Source organism: Argiope bruennichi, chromosome 11 (assembly GCF_947563725.1).
Source record: "Argiope bruennichi chromosome 11, qqArgBrue1.1, whole genome shotgun sequence".
In the NCBI taxonomy this organism is placed as follows: Eukaryota; Metazoa; Arthropoda; class Arachnida; order Araneae; family Araneidae; genus Argiope; species Argiope bruennichi.
The window spans coordinates 6,826,014-6,843,751 of NC_079161.1; the positions used below are offsets into that span (position 1 = coordinate 6,826,014).

Below are 17,738 nucleotides of genomic sequence, written 5' to 3' on the forward strand. Positions count from 1 at the left end.
ACCATTATATGAACTTGTTGGGTAGCCAAAATAGATTCAGATAAAGCAGTATATCCACAATTTAAACAAACTGGTTATGCAATATAATTTATTAATGCAAGTAACGATAATGCAGCGGTATTCGATGCTAAAAGGATTAAATAAAAGAAATGCCATTTATTTTAAGTTTAATTGTACAGTTTGTAATATTTTCCGAAATTAATGCTGTCATTGAATTATTTCAAGTAAAAATAATTGTTCTTCATTCGGCTTTCAATTTAATAAATAAAATTAAAACTGATATCCAAAATTTAATACATTTTTAGATGAAACAAAAGTGTTAGAAACATAATGTGAACATTTCCGAACACTTTCCTGAAAAACAAATTCGAAAAAGAAAAGGATTACATAGTTAGTTCTATAGCAAAGAATGAAGTTGTAGAAAACTCAGTAAAGGAATTTAAATGTTATTATTTTTAACACTGTTATCGATACTGTTATTGTGCAAAAAGAAGATACATACATGTAAAAGTATATCAAATATTATTTTTGATTTCAAATTAATCACTAATATAAAAATTTGAGAAAAAATTAACTAGAAAAAAGTTTCAAAAACTTTGTAAAGTTTTATGATAAAGATGTCAATGAAAACCTAATCCAAGAAATTAATTTGCTACGGGATTTGATTTTGAATGAATGAAATGTAAATAACGCACAAGACATATTGCAATACATACCAAATAATAATTATAATGAATTATTTCTAAATGTATTAATTGTATTAAAACTCTTTCTTTACATTGGCAGTTACTATAGCAAATGCTGAGGGCTTTTTCAGCAAATCAAAATTATTAAATAACTGTCTTCGGTCAAACATGTGTTTAGAATACTTAAATGCATTTACTATAATAAGGGTCAAAAATAAAATTGCGAAAAATTTATTGTTCTTGGTATCTTTCTGTTAAATAAAGTAGAACAATCGAAAAGACTTGAATAATTTGTATACCAAAATGAATTCACATCTGGCAAAATATTTGTCCTTTCCACTTGAAATTCTTAAAGGATTCACTCAAAGATCCAGAGATAATTCACAATTCGGAAATCGACAATTTCATCGATTTTAGAATACCACGAGATTGAAGGTACCATCGTATTCGAAAGAAAAAGGCATCTGTAATTATTCTCTTTTTAAAAAATAACAAAATAATGTTTTTTTTTTCCATTTTATGTTTGTTTTATTTATTTCCATTCATTTTGTTACTAAACAGTAACCTAAATAACAGATATTTGCCACTATCTTCATCTCCAAGAAAAATAGACCTGTCAATATCTTGTCATTCTTGCGACATTCCCCCCCCCCTTCATTTTTTTTTCTTTTTTCTTCCCATAGTCTCATCTCTAGTCGAGCTGCTTACAAGGTATTTACCACCTACCCATGGGCCCACTCAGACGATAAATTCGACGGAAGCTGGTACTCACCTCTATGCTCGTCTTGGGCGGAGAATAATATATATTTTCATGCTCTCCTGTCGATACTGAGATCGACAATCAATCTTCGGCAATGCAGATGTCGTGGAACAATTCGCTTTCGCACACTGCCTTTTTTTCTTTGAAAAAAAAAAAAAAACTTTCTTGTATACGAAGTAAGAGTATTGTAACAGCCAAAAAATTTGAACTTGAGATTTTTACAAATTTCCGCCTTTCAGACTTCCCTGTGTCCGGAAAACATTTTTGAAATTGTGTCTGCCCTTCTATGAGCACGGCAACTCAAAGGAGTTTCAAGGCCGACGGATAAAATTTGAAATTTAAACTTTACACCACAGTTTTCTATCGGGTCGCGGTGGACTGGTGGTAAGGTCTGGACTCGTGAGGCGTAGAGTTTCAGGTTCGAGTCCCGATTCCACCGAAGAACCGTCGTGTAAGGGGGTCTGTTGCACGTTAAATCCGTCAAGGCCAAACGTCCTCCCACTGGTAGTTTGTGGAAGCTTGGAGAGGGGGGTGCCAGCTCGGGTGTCGTCCTCGTCATCTGACCGAGTTCAAAATGACGGGGTCCGTCCCAAAATAGCCCTAGTGTTGCTTTACAACGGGACGTTAATATAACTAAAATTAAAAAAAAAAACTTAAACGTAGTTTTCTATCGAATTTTGTATGAAATTTATTTAGAAGAAATCTGTATGTCCTGCAGTTCGAACGAATACAAATGAACTCGATAACTGTAAAACATAACGATCTAGATACATGAATTTGTCAAGTTTAGAATTTTAAATGCAGTACCGTATTAAGTTTCTAATAAATATGTCAGAGTTGATCGCCTCTCGGTTTGTACTTTCGCATGCATGTTAACATGATCACTCAAAAATGCTGCAATTTAAATGACATTGATCTTGTGACTACAATTGTAATTCTATTTCAAATTTTGAATTCAGTCGATCGAAAAAAAAGTTCAATATATGTGGTAAATTAACTTCACGAGAGGGCGCTCTGCGTTCTTCCGGTGATAGCCAGCAGTCGGAGGGCAGAGTTCAGAGTTACTAGACGAGGGGAGAGAACGGACGTCCGCCGAGAAGGGTGCGACCGGAAACCGAGAAGCCGTGATACTCTGAGAAAGGGCCGAAACTGGAATTCTGCGTTGAAGGATTCCTCTGTAAAAAGCCAGTGAACCACGCGTAGGTGGGAAAGATCCTTTAAACAACATCAACTGTCCATCTTCATGTAATATAAATTCCTTCATCATTGAATTCTCATTTGTAAAAACCATCCGAATCATCATTTGTTAATCAAGAATAAAAGATTAAGATAATTCAAGTGGACTGATGCATTAAAACCCATCCCACCCACAACCATGGGGGCTCGAAGCCGGTGAACAGCAAATTTTAAAAGGTACTGTGCTACTTCTGTTTTGTATTTATTCTTTCATATTTCTTCAAAATGAGTATCTTGAATAATTTAAAGAAGTGTGATTTAAAAATACTTGCCGAAGAACTCGGTGAAGCTGTGTCAGAAAATGCTAAAATTTTGGAACTTAAGAAATTAATTGAGAATTCTGATGTTTTTAAAACGGATCAAGAATTTGTCCGTGGCGTCATCAAATCGATCGTTGAGGATCGTACGGCTAAGGCAGTTACTGAACAATCCAAGTTAGAGATTGAAAGAATGAAATTGGCCCGACTCGAGAAGGAGATTGAGCTAGAAAAATTGAAAAAACAATCATTGCCTAGTGAGCGATCAAACGTGCCTTTTAGTGTTGAAAATTTAATAAGAAGTATTAAAACACTAACAATTTCTGTTCCTGATAAACCCGAGGCAATGCATTTGTTTTTTACTTCCTTAGAAAAGGCATTTATTATTAAAGAAGTTCCTGAAGACTTCCAAGCTGAGATATTAATTAATTTGCTAGGGGTTAAAGCTAATAATGTTTTAACGTATGCAACTGAGCAGGATTTGTCGGATTATGAAAAATTAAAAGAGTTATTTTTAGCTGAATTTCAGCCGACACCTCGAGAATGTCTTAGTAATTTTAAAAATGCTCAACGTTTACCAAACGAATCGCATGTTCAATTTGCATCGCAATTAACTGCAACATTTGATTACTATTGTCAGGTAAGAGAAGTAAAAAGAGATTTTAAAAAATTATTTGATCTAATTGTTGCTAATAAATTGTTCGAAACTTTGGATTTCAAAACTAAAGAATACATAGCTATTCGCGAAGGACAAACATGGTTTCCGCCAACTCAGTTAGGTCGCGAATGTGATTTATTTTTTTCATCTCGGGGTAAATTGTTATCTGAAGTCAGTAATTCTAATGTACATAGTAGTGAAACGAAAGCATCAAGGTTTCAAAAACAGGCAATGAAAAGTGAATCATTTCGTCGAAACAAAAATCAAAATGTTAAACCGGAAAGGATTTGTTATGTATGCGGGGGAAAGGGAGAAAGCTTTCATTTCGCTCGTAACTGTCCAAAACGATTTGAAAAATCTACAAATGAAAGTGAGACAAAAAACAAATTTGTTATATCGGGAATTGGAACTAAGCCAAAAAATATACTAGAATATATTGATATTTTTGTGGATGGAAAAAAAGTAAAATTTCTAAAAGATTCTGGAAGTGAACTTATAATTGTGAACAAATCATTTTTTCCTATCAAAAAAACAACGGGAAATATACAAGTTGAAACTTGTTTTGGAAATGAAATTACTGCTCAAACTGCAACCTTTTCATTTGCTTTTAATGAAGAATGTAAACCCGTTGAGATTGAGGCAGTTATAAGTGATCAATTAGTAATGGAGGGAATTTTCCCGCCAAAATGTCTGAGTCTTATTCAGAATAATGAATTGGTAAGCACCGAAAATAAACAGGTAGATGCATTGAGCAGGAATGCAGTGTGCATGGTCACCCGTTCCCAAAGCAAAATTACATCTAAGATCGCAACTGCACAAGAAGCTGCTGACGAACGTATGCAATTGCTGAAAACTCTGGTCGAGAAAGAACTCAAAGATGATTACCATATAAAAGAAGATGTCTTGTACGTACAGGTGGATGGACGTGAACTCATCGTTGTACCGGAAACGATGGAACTAGAGGTCATTCGCGGGACAGGTGTGAAGATGCGAAACAAAACGGACCTAAGAATTAAAGAAATCCTAGATCAAGAATTCTTGCACTCCATGATTCAAGAAAAAGAAACAATTCGTGAGGAGGCCAAAGCAAATATCTTCAAATTGCAAGAAGAGAACCCACGGCAATACAATAAATATCGTAGAATTGCCCCACTCTATAAAATAAACGACTTGGTAGCAATTAAAAGAACCCAGTTAGGAGAAGGTCTGAAGCTAAGACCTAAGTTTCTTGGACCTTACAAAGTAGTCAAGATAAAGCCACATGATCGTTACGACGTAGCAAAAGTAGGATCTCATGAAGGGCCTGAGGCAACTTCCACTTCAGCTGATCACATGAAGCCCTGGACTGATGCAATTGCAAATTGAGATCAATACATTTCTTTTTTTCATCATCACCCTTTTTTGTTTTTTTTATTTCTATCCTTTGTCTTCAATGTCCTCTCTGTTTTTTTTTTCCTTCATTTGTGTGTTTCAGAGTTCGGAGGACCTCACATGTCGATGGCCGAGCGATGTGGTAAATTAACTTCACGAGAGGGCGCTCTGCGTTCTTCCGGTGATAGCCAGCAGTCGGAGGGCAGAGTTCAGAGTTCACTAGACGAGGGGAGAGAACGGACGTCCGCCGAGAAGGGTGCGACCGGAAACCGAGAAGCCGTGATACTCTGAGAAAGGGCCGAAACTGGAATTCTGCGTTGAAGGATTCCTCTGTAAAAAGCCAGTGAACCACGCGTAGGTGGGAAAGATCCTTTAAACAACATCAACTGTCCATCTTCATGTAATATAAATTCCTTCATCATTGAATTCTCATTTGTAAAAACCATCCGAATCATCATTTGTTAATCAAGAATAAAAGATTAAGATAATTCAAGTGGACTGATGCATTAAAACCCATCCCACCCACATATATATATATTTATTTTCCAGTACTTGTGTTATTAATCGTATGCCGTTAATCTTAAAAAATTTCCAAAGATTGCACGCTAAATCAGTAAAAATGATAAACTAACGATTTATATTTAGTATTTATTTTTCGTAAATGCCATTTGTGGTCTTCCCGAGCTCCACAATATTATGTAGGGGGAGGGTGTTAAGTGTGTATGCGGAAAACTTTTGAGGATATTACTTTCGTTGATATTTTTAATTCAAAAGTAAGCAAGCGATGTAGGGCTGATATGTAAATTGGTATAGTAACCGGCTTCGGCAAGTATTGTTACTTTCAAACATTTTAACCCGTTGATTTCGACGAGTCTGCATGTTTTAAATCATTTTTTGATTGTGAAAAAAATGATGGATACAATAACAAGATAGACGGATACAGTTTAATACACCTTCTACACAACAGGTTGGTGAAATATGCCTTGCGGAAGTCCTCTTCTTTAATCCGCTCATGTCGAGTCGACTTCGACAAATCAAAAAAGCCAATGGTTGACAAATGAAATTTAACGCATAGTTTTATTATTTGATTCATAAATCCCTTTGAAATTCTCGATTTAATTCTTCTAAGAATGGACTATTTGTTGGTCTGTGTATTTCATCATATGAGTGAGTTAAATTCTGGAATACGCAGCGTTGAGTAAAATTTGGTACAAGGTCTTCCACCAACATTTTTTGACCCACATCCTATTTTGGCCACAATCAGTGGAAAGTTTAGTTTGATTTAATTTAGCTATATTAACATTCCATTTTAAAGCAACATCAGGGCTGTTCTGTGACGGACCTCGTCATTTTGAACGGCTGTCAGATGACGAGGACGACACCTGGAATGGCACAACCCTCCCCAAACCCACACCACGCCATCGGGAGAATGTTTGGCCCCGACGAATTTATTGTGCACCAGACCCGCTTATATGACGGTCTTTCGGTGGAATCGAATCTCGAATCTGAAACCCTGCGGTTTCGAAGCCCAGACCTTAGCACCAGGCTACTGATAAATAGCGCGCAGTAGTTGGCTTTGTGTGAACACTGCTTATCGAATGGGAATGGCCTAGGCAACTAGGTGACAAGAGGGACATAAAGGTCCGAGGGTGAGTCTTAGGGACAACAATTAGACAAACGTCAATAGGTTTATTTCACTTTTTATATAAATATATCACGAAATTTTTTTTTAAATGTCATGTCTTGGGCGTTATATATTTTTAACTAAACCATCTGATGAAAACTTGGGACAGAAAAGATGTTACATTTTTCCTGAGGATCCTTTCATCCTCGCTACAGCATTATCAACTGGTTGACTGTCCTGCTCATCAGAGTGCGATGTGTGAAAGGTGCTGCATTGGATGTATGATTGTAGGTGTGTTTAATTCTGGAACCTATCGATCAGTGTGAAAATATTCAAAATATCTATTCGACTTTCTTTAATGCATCACGCTAACAAGAGAATGCGATTATTACGGTTATTATGAACACATGTAAGAGAATTAAAGTTCAGCTAGTTCAGTTCAGTTCAGTTATATTAACGTCCCGTTATGAAACAGCACCCAATTATTTTGGGACGGACCTTGCCATTTGGAACCGTGGTCAGATGACAAGGACGACACCTGAGCTGGAATCTTAAGCTATCGGAATTTACTTATCCCTTAATCGATTAATGTTAAAATCGAATCAATGGTGCCAACTGCTAATCGATTTTGTGAAAAAGAATCTCAGTTGAAAATTCTTTAATATTTATAACAAGGGATTAAAAAACTTATTTAAAATCCGAACACAAAATAAATTATTAAAAAAAAAAACTTAAAAAAAATCGCTTTTTAAAATGCACTTTAATTCCTACACGTGAAGTAGAAATTCAGTATGCGCCGCCGTAAGAAAAAAATGAAACCGCAGTGAATAAATATATCAAGAAAGACGGTTCATTAACAGTCAAGATGCGTTAGAGATAAGATTAGAATTCCAATTATCTTTCAATGTTTCTCTCACTGGACCAAGATTTTAATTTTACATTCAGATTTCCGATAAAATATTTCAGAAGATTTTTCAGTCAAGGATTTTTAGAAGAAACTCCTTGTTCTGGCATGTTATTATTTTAGGCTTGATTCACATAATTGTATTAGCCATATCATTCTGTGCTCAACAACTGGAAAAATAATGCCGGCAGAAATATTTTTTAAAAAAATTGTTCGCTAATGTCAATCTGCATTTCAAATTATTATTTTCTTTTTGTTTTATATTATTTGTAAAATTTGTTCTGAATTGAAGAAAGATCGCTCACAGAATATTTTTTGGTACCCCTATAAAAGCTTTTTATTTTATTTAAGCTATTTTTGGGCTTTAATATGCTCCAAATTTATTGAAAGAAAAGGTTTTTTTGACTCATCTGTCATTGATAAAAAAAAATATCATTTACCTAAAAATTAAAAGTATGCCAAGATTAAAAACCCAGGCCTGAAAAGTAGCCCTATAAAACGATGTGAAAGACGTCGCGGTATTTAGATGAAGCCTCTAAAAATAATCAGATTAACACATTGCGTACGGCACATTTTTGAACACGTACCCACACATTTTTGAACGCTCTAAGAGCATGCTTGGCAAGCAATAGGATGCATATGTGCACATTTTTAGTTTGCATTTGGTATTATATTTACATAAAGTATTCTTAAATATTACTATATGTTTTATACATTTATTTATTATATAATAATTTTTATATTTTAACTACTATTTATTTCACAGACTTGAATAATGCTTTAGAGTGTGATAGTCGGTAAAGCCTATTCCCTTGTGCAATAATGTTCGGCTCGATTTGCAGCAGTATCTTGTTTTAAGACATTAAGGACCGCTTACGAGTTTTTGCGTGTTTCGCGTCCCATCTGTTACGGATCACTCACGAATTTTCTCGTGTTGCCTGTCCCGCCTGTTATTGCTTCATAAACAAAATTATGATGATTTTGGGAGGTACAAATTTGCCGGAAAACGTGCTATCACAGGCGTATGTCTTACAGAGTTCTTTGTGGTCCATAATATGTTAAATATTTGCCTCTAGTTGGTTATGCATCGTTTAGCTGATAAAACGGGAAAACGAGATATCTCGTGACTCAGCCACAACGTTCGACCTTCTGAAACGAGAAAACTATTGACCCAGCCACAACGTTAGGCCTTCTGAAATTAGAAATCTCGTGACCCGTACGCAATGTGTTTACTAGGGATTGCAATACCGGACCAAAAGTTCAATACCGGTATTCGGTATTTTTTAGATCTTAATACCGGGATACCGGTTTTAATACCGGTATTAGAAATTTTAGAAAAAAAAAAAGAAAACAAGGTGTTTCTTTGTTTTATTTGCCAATTTTATAGGAGAGTGTAAATATCACAAAAAATAATATGGAACTTATAAATTATAACAGTATATAAAGAATCACAAAAAAGTAAAGGAACAACTTATTTATTTAAATCACAAAAAATTGTAAATATCACTATTCAGTCTGTGGTACTATTACAAATTTTTGAAATGTGATCTTAAAAAACATAATGCATCCATTGTACAGTCTTTAAGCCTGAAAAGTAATTTTGTGCAAAAATTACTAGCTGTTGAAAACGCTCTTTCGGCATCTACTATAGTTAGTGGCACTGTTAGCAATGCGCGATATACTTTTTCCAAGTATTTACCTCTAAATCCCTCATCTTCAAATAAATTGATTTCTCGTCAGATGGTTTTGGATATGGTTGATTTCTTTATCGTATTTTGGTTCGTTGAAATTTTCTTATTTATCGCTAATTCTAATTTTTGTTCAAGAGACAATTCCTTTTCACTATCGACATTAGTGTCATCATAATCTTCGATAACTGAACCGAATTCTTTTGAATGTGGATAGGTTTGTGGGTAAAAAATTTTAAGAAAATTGACTATAAACTTAATCAGATTTGAATTGGTTATTTTCTTTTCTTCTTTTTCATTTTCATTTTTATTTTTAAAATCATTATAATTATGTAAATAGCATAAGACATTTTCTATTTCGATATGCCTTTCTTCTGTGCGATTTTTGAATGTAATATATAATCTTCAGATAGTGATGTGTGATGTTCGAGTGTGATGTGTGCTGTTAGGAGTAAACGGTTCCAACGTGTTTTAAAATTTAATATTAACGTATATTCTGTTTTATTTTCAGTTAGTATGTATTTTAGTAATATGTCATCTATTTTAGAAGAACGTTTAAATATCTTCACAATTTTTCGAACTTTATATATTATAGGAAGCAATTCTTGATGGGTTAATATTTCAGCCTCAGTAGCAATATCTTCTTCAACAATTACATTGTCATTATCTTCATTGTCAATATCACTCTCACTCTTACTCTCTTCAAAGTTTTAATCCGAAGTTTCTATATCCACAGTATTTGGATTCTTCTGTTCTTTCTTTTTTTGGTATAATACATCTATTACTCTTAACTGAATTCCATGAGCATAGCACAATTGCTGATTTGCACCCATCAACTTTCCAACTTTTCATAACTGTTGTTCCATCAGTCATTATGGATTAAATTTCTTCTTTCAGGGATAATCCATGTTTCTCTAATTTAGATTTAAGCAATTAATTAAGCCATTCATTAGTTAATTCATTTCGCCCGTTAGGGAGACATAAATACAAAAACGTATACTATTTTGTTATGTTGGCGATTCCTGAACATATAGTGGAGACAATTTTAAAAATGTCTAGTAAATACCGAAAAACCGGTATTTAAACTTGTGAATACCGGTATTACAAAATTGTACAAATGGCTCAAAATGCCGGTATTCGGTATCCCGGTATACCGGTATTGCAATCCCTAGTGTTTACATGCCACAGTGAAAGAGTCAAACTGTGTTTACAGAATCTCTCCCATTTATCATAAAGTTGACTTTCCAAAATGAAACCATGCCCAACTTTTAGGTGGTGCAATTGTTTGTTGCCGGCACGTGAATCGGAGGAAAAGCAGGAGTGTGCGGTGGGAGGCGATTTTCGGTGAAATCCGCTTCGTCGAAACCGAATTGTGGCAGATTCCGAAATCTTATCACTTTTCTTTTTCCTTCAGAAAAAGCTTCTGTGTTTCGCTAGAAATTGCTCTGGGTCACTTCCGGACACCGGAAGTGTGTTAGTTATCACCGTGTGGCCACTTCCACTGGCCAATAACTCGTGGAACGCACACTTCGCCATTCATAAAAGGTCAAAACAGAGTGCGCTAAAATGTATCGATTTCTAAACAGGGCCTTCTGAAGCGCAAAATGTGTGTCTTACCAGTCATCTTATACATAATTTGATTTATATTGATTATTTGATAATATATTCATAGCGGAGACTCGTTCTTGGTTAGGGATGCGTAATTCTATGAGAATTTGAGGCCAAAATAGTCTTAATAATTTTATTTGAGATTTGAAGTGCTTATTTAATGATATTATGAAATATTATTAACAATAAAATTACTTTAACATTGCTAATCCTATTAATTATAATTTCCATTCATTTCATTTGAAATTAATAATTATTTTAGTAAAAAATCTCCAAATTAGCTTAAATGAGGGCGCTTTGAATATTTTCAGTAGTCATTAATATCCGATATCGATTAGTAGTGTAAATAACGGAGATGATTACTTGCAGCTACTGTTTCCAGACATGTGACGAGCTTCTAACCTCTAGGGAGGTGGGGGGAGGGGAGTTTCTACGTCAATATTCAGCTTTCCTGACTTCAAAAAAAAAAAAATACAGTGTCTTGTATATAAGCGTTTTCGTATTCTGACATGTAATATTATTTTTGATTTTTATTTTCTACTGAAAATTGGATGCTTGCTTACCTTGTAAGACTTATTGTTGTATTCTGTACAATAAAAACCAGAAGAAAGAAATTAGAGAAGGAATAAATAGAAAGGCTTGAAAAGTACTCTGGAAAATAAAATAAAAATAAAACTAATTTCATGAATCTAAAAGAATTTTGATTGAGATCAATTGCTTTTTTAAAATGAATTATTGTAGAATAAATGCAGTTCTTTTAATTCTGCATTTTAAATCTGTGAAATTCTAATGGAGGGCATTTCTTTAGAACATCACAAATGTCACATCTGTCATTATGTTTTTTTAAAGAAAAGAGCAACAATAATTAATATAAAGAATTCAAAGTTCATATTCTTTCGAATATGGTTAACAGCCAGCTTCAGTACATTAAATTATCCTTTCCACAGACGACGGTCTTGTCAGAATAGAATAATTATGAAACTGAAAGCGGAATTTTGAAATGTATAATATTTGTGCATTTTTCGTCTGAATCTAGAAGCATTTGTATTTCAACATGTAAACACTTTGGCACTTCTTAAAAATTCTCAATTCTAAATGATATTTTATAATTAATTTTTATAATTCATTTGATTATTGAAAACGGGAAATTTTGTAAAAGCTTTCTAGAACTGAAGATCTAGATTAAATTTATTCGATATTCAGTGTTTGAAAGATAATTCATGGAATTAGAATTGAAATTTTCTAAGTATTCCATTCTTACTATGATTTTAAATTTATTCATGCAACTTATCTTAATGCCTTCAATGCTGATAGACGTATTGAAACACAATTTATGAAAGCATAATTATATAGAAATATGCAAGCAATACCCCGACCTAGCCGGAGGTCATGCGGGAAACTCGATAGAACCTTTAAAAGACAAATATTGATGCAAATTAGCAAATATAAACGAATTAGAATTAGCAAAATATAAACGAATGATTAAAAAAGCCAAACAATCGTTTCATTGTTCTTGTGAAAAAAATGCAAGATTGTAAGCAGGAATAGTCAAAAACATCAAAGATAATAACTCTATCCACAAAATAAACCAAATTAGGAAAGATAATGGAGAGAATACATCAGCAGTCCAAGACAGTTTTGATTATATAATTCAAAAACAATTTCCAAGGATACTTGAGGTAGAAGTAAGGGACTATAATCATTCTTAGAAATATTTTAATTTTACGTTCAAAAGAAAATGCAACATACTGAGAGGGGAAAAATCCGAATTCTCGGCAAATCCGCTTTAAAAGTACTTTAATGAGCCAAAATCCACTGCAGTAACACAAAAAGTATTTTTATATTTATTATTAAAAATAATATATCTTAAATTCTCAATGAGGAGGAAAGCTATGAAAATGAATATGTGAATGTATTCCATATCAATAAAAAGCCACTGTCATTAACTTTTTTCAATTTTACTAACTCAAGAGTTTTCGAGGCCGAGCTGTATTTCTGACGAGACTCCGAATTCTTTTTATTTTAGCTTGTTTGAATGTGGCGTCATCACATTTAGATAAATAATAAGACATTTAGAGCACATTTAGATAAATTTTGGCGTCACCACATCACATAGATTAAATATATAGCTATAAAACTAGAAACCACATTTCATCCAACTATCGTTTTGGAGTGATCGTGTATGAACGGACGTATGGACAATCTAAACTGTAATAGAAGTCGTCAGTCTCAATGTTGAGATTTCACATGAATTTTATCAACTGATCGTGTATTTGTCCATTACTATGTACAATTAAACATAGGAAAAATAGTTTAGAGCTTTTAGTACACCAAGTATAAAAAAGAAGCTATTTTAAATTTTGATTAGCTGAATCTCATCCTTTCAAACATTTCATAGCCATTTTTTTAAATTCTTTTCTCTTTGTCGAACTGTGACCGTGATGGTTCAAAGATACAATGAGGCAGAGACAGAGAGACAGACAGATGTGATCGTTACTCCATAGTTGCTGACTCTTATATCAAATGTGTGCTGGAATCTGTCTGAAGGATCTCTGTCAATTTGCGGCTCCATTTCTATGCGGACTCAATCATTCAAAATAATGAAATGGATAAAATAGAAAACAATTTTATCTCCAGAAGTATGCTAATATTTTTATCCAAATTTTTTAGAAAGCTCGCATCATTCATGCTTCACTCTCTTCACGTATCTCAGCAAACTTCGTAGAACAGGAGAGGCACTGCCACTTGTCTCTGACTCGTGAACATCTAAAATGTGAAATTTCATCAAATCTCTTCGAGGAATATTCTGTTGATTATAATATTTTATCTTCGAGCCTTATCTTAAAATGTCATCTGCCTCTTTTTCCTTCTAAAAAGGTGTTGGGGAAAAAAAAAAGAAAAAAAAGGGGGGGATCTCTCCCGTACGTTAAGCGGAGCTTTCTCCGAAAGCTACTCTACCCATGAACTCAACCTGCACAACATCGTTAAGACCTGTTAACAGGGTGAGGGTGCTTTCGGAACGAAGTGCTAAGTGGTGTTTCTTGGGCGACCCTTCTTACCGTTAAGTGAGAACACATTCCAGGGTGGAGGTGTCTCAGGAGGTGGCGGAATGTGGGATGGACCAGGAGATCGCCCTTATTTTAACCTTCAAGTCGTTTCTTGATTGGAAGGTGGAGGTGGATCAGAACTTCTCGAAATCGTTAAAATCTGGATGAGTAAAAGTCGTTGGCCCGCGCCGTCAGGTGGTGCCAACTTTTTTGAATGAAGAGGAGAATCACGCAGAAGACCCTTCTCCTTAATTGTTCTTTTTCTTCTTTTTTGGCAGAATCATGAAGGCCTAGTTTACATTTCGAATCTTTACCTTTGGTTTAAACGATTTGGCACCTATTTATAAGACCAAATACCAAATTTCCTCTGTCTGTTTGATTCCGCATGCACATGGGTTTACAGATAGACTTCTCGTGGATTAAAAAAAATTAATCTTGATTGATTAAATCCGACAAATGATTTGCCTCTTTTCCCCCTCATGGTGCTTACAGGCACACAGGGCAAATCAATCCATGAGTAAAAATCCATGAGTCTCTAAAACTTGGAAGAATAGACATCCTCTTCCCTTCATTAGAAGACCAGTGCTACAAACGCAGTTCATAATGATTTGATTTGACTACTATGATTCATTTGAATTAATTGATTTCTCAGCATAAAACATAAAAAAATCCCGTACTGAATCATTCTTACAACAATTCCTTAGTATAATATCAGGAGCCGCGGTGGCCTGGTGGCAAGTTCTCGGCTTTGGAACCAGAGGGTTTCAGGTGCGAGACCCGATTCCACCGAACGGCCATCGTGAAAGCAGACCTGATGCACGCAAAAGCCGTTGGAGCCAAATGTTCTCCCGGTGGCGTGGTGTGGAAGCTTGGAGAGGGGGCTTCCAGCTCAGGTGTCGTCCTCGTCATCTTACCCTGGTTCAAAATGACAAGGTCCGTCCCAAAATAGCCCTAGGGTTGCTTTAAAACGGAATGTTAATATAATTAAAATAAATTGAGATGTATTGATATGATGGTGATCATGAAAAAAGATTAATTTCTATTTAGAATTAGATTAAAAAGATTTTTTTTATATACATATCATATATTATAAAGAATGACTTTTATATGTGCTGGAGTGTGTTTTTATTTATTTATTCACTTTTTATCAAGCAATTTTTTATTTTTTTTTATTTCTATGACTGGGAATTTATGAAGCGATTATTATGTTAAAAAACTGCTTATATGGAGGGATTTATTATGATGAAAATAACTGTTGACATAATAATGATGCAAATATTGAAGATATATATTAGCAGATGTATGGACGAGTAGAAGAAACTTTTGAAATTTTAACTTCCATTTATTTCATCTCGGAAGACTTAAATATTATGTACAAGGAAGAAGCGACGAGATATGCCATTATACATTGCGACACAAGAGCAGAAGAGAAAGAGACCAGCATTTTCCCTTCAGTGGTTTTTACAATGATATTTTGATAGGGATTTCTTTGACACGTGTCGATTTAGGATAGGCAATTTTAGGTACCTTTAAAAGAATATGGTAAGCATTGGGGATTTTTATCCCTTCATTCGAAGAGAGAACCTGCTGAATTTACAGTTTTCTAGAGCGCATGTTAGAAATAATTAAATAAAAAGTGGAATTGGACTAGAAAATAAGATAACATTTTAGAATGATGTTAATATAAGTTAAATTAAGACAAAAATTAGGAAATGAATTCAGACTTGCATTAGATTAAAAGATATCATAACATATATATTAATTCTTTTCACTAATCCTATTTCAATCCTTATTATTCCCCTTCTCATCTGGATATTTTAATGAGACGCCGTTTCTCAACTGAGAACCGACTACCCACTTATGAATTTAAGTTTCGTTATTGCAAAGTCATAAATAGGCCCTTGTAGCTTCTTATATAGGATCTGACCCTAAGCACAACTGACAACTCAAAGAGAAGTCAAGAAACAAGAAAATTCAGCTCAGTAGAAGAAACTGTTGGCATTATCAAAACACTCCACTTTGAAGTGTAAATGTTTGTATCCAAAATAATCATTTTTAGAATAATGCCTGTCTACGAAAACAGTAACTCAAGAAACGAAATGAGCTGAGGAGACGAAGTTCGTCATCATCTTTGCATCAAAATGGCATCAAATTTGAGGAGAAATGCAATGACGGGAAGTATTTTTTGTCCGTGCAAATGTCAACACTATAGCTAAAAAAAATGCGATTTGATAGTTTTCTCACACATAATCACCACTTGCATTAATACTTGGAGCTGCAGGTTCTGGAGCCTCAAAATCCATCCGACATGCGTCACATGTTTTTGAAAAATAAAAAACAAGACAACCTTGTTCAAAGTAATTTGCTCCTCGCCCAATGTTTTTCAATTCTTCTCTTTTTTTTTAAATAAACAAATGAATGAGTGAAAATACCCAAATAAATTGTTTAGAGAAAAGAGCATTATAGTAACGAAGAAGCGCAACTGCTTCTGCTTTTAGAACTACCTGCCATGTGTTTCAGAAACGGAGAAGTATCTGCTTGTAGAACAACTTGAACCTTCGTAAAATCTATTTATAAGCAAACGCCTCGAAACGATCTGCCTCTAAGGATCCCTTGCACAAAACATCGTAAAGTGATAGTGTTACATAATCTGTTGTCTAGTCTTCGTCAGAAGTGGCAAAATGCACTCGACGATTTTTCTAATCGCGTATGATGCAATTTATGGATAGTCTTATAACATCGGAAAATATTATGAAGACAAAAGGGAAGATTGATTGATTCGAGTTGATCAAAGAAACAGGGCGGATACCTATGAGAGAAACTTGACCTTGCTCCTGTAAATAGGCGCACATTGTTGTCCTGGGGCATTTTATGGAGAAATTGGATCATATTTGCGTTTCACTTGGAGAAAGCAGCCAGCTCGCCTGCAGCGGTATATTTATTTTTAAAGTGCAGTCTGTCTTCCACAACAACTCAGTTTTCTTCACTGTGCTTCGACACGTCCCCGAATGGTACATAAAGCAGCGTTCACACGAGGCCAACTCTTGCGCGTAGTGGAAGGCCACGCCTACCTCAGGAACATCACATGACCCAATGGAACAATAGCAAATGGTTGTCGCATCGGGACAATTATTTGCCGTTGTCCCATTGGGGTCACGTGATCTTCTTGAAGTAGACGTGGCATTCTATTGCGCGCAAGAGTTGGCCTCGTGTGAACGCTGCTTGAGTCTGCGGCATGGCGGCTGATTTACTGCGCATGCACAGTGCCCTGATGTAGTCTCGGACCCTCAAAAGTGAAATCGAAACTGACTTTGTGTCTGAATAAATTGCTTACCTACAAAATTGAGATCCACAATATTGTAGCAGGTTTGATTCCTTCGAATTTAATTTTAGAAATTTGCTCATCATTGCAACCTGCAAACAAAACTGGATTGTGTGGCATGAAAGCAGTAACTAATGTTTATGAAAACTAAAGTATATCTGATGCACATGATGTTAATAAAATTAAAATATTGCTAAGATTTTTTAATTGCACGGAAATAAAATGAGCGCATTGAGGACTGACAGGGCGTTTAAATTTGGTATTACTTAACCTCTGCACGTGAGGTCGCCTTTGTCTGGTGGTAAGGTCTCGACTTCGGAACCTAAGGGTTTCAGATTTGAGACCCGGTTCCACAGTCTGGGCCAAACGCCCTCTCGCTGGTGTGATGTGGAAGCTTGGAGGCTCAGGCCAGCTTAGGTGTCGTCCTCGATATCTGACCTCTGCTCAAAACTGCGAGGTCCGTCCCAAAATAGCACTAGTGTTGCTTTAAAAAAGGGACGTTATTATAACTAAAAAAATAGCTTCTGCACTTCTAACAGAGTCATAACAGTGTAACAAATAACTTCTAACAGTGTCA

The 17,738-nt window shown here is 34.9% G+C and overlaps 1 protein-coding gene across 4 annotated transcripts in view; it reads left to right on the top strand.

The window, feature by feature from the left end:
* LOC129957516 (SPARC-related modular calcium-binding protein 1-like) overlaps positions 1-17,738 on the top strand; it is a 192,656-nt gene that overhangs the window by 67,420 nt on the left and 107,498 nt on the right. The window contains exon 1 of one of the 4 annotated variants that reach the window (XM_056069853.1): positions 2,575-2,859. The exons of the other annotated variants lie outside the window; for them this stretch is intronic. The gene's annotated coding sequence lies outside the window, so the exon portion shown is untranslated. Of the gene's footprint in view, positions 1-2,574; positions 2,860-17,738 lie in introns of those variants that run through there. 4 annotated transcript variants of the gene reach the window in all.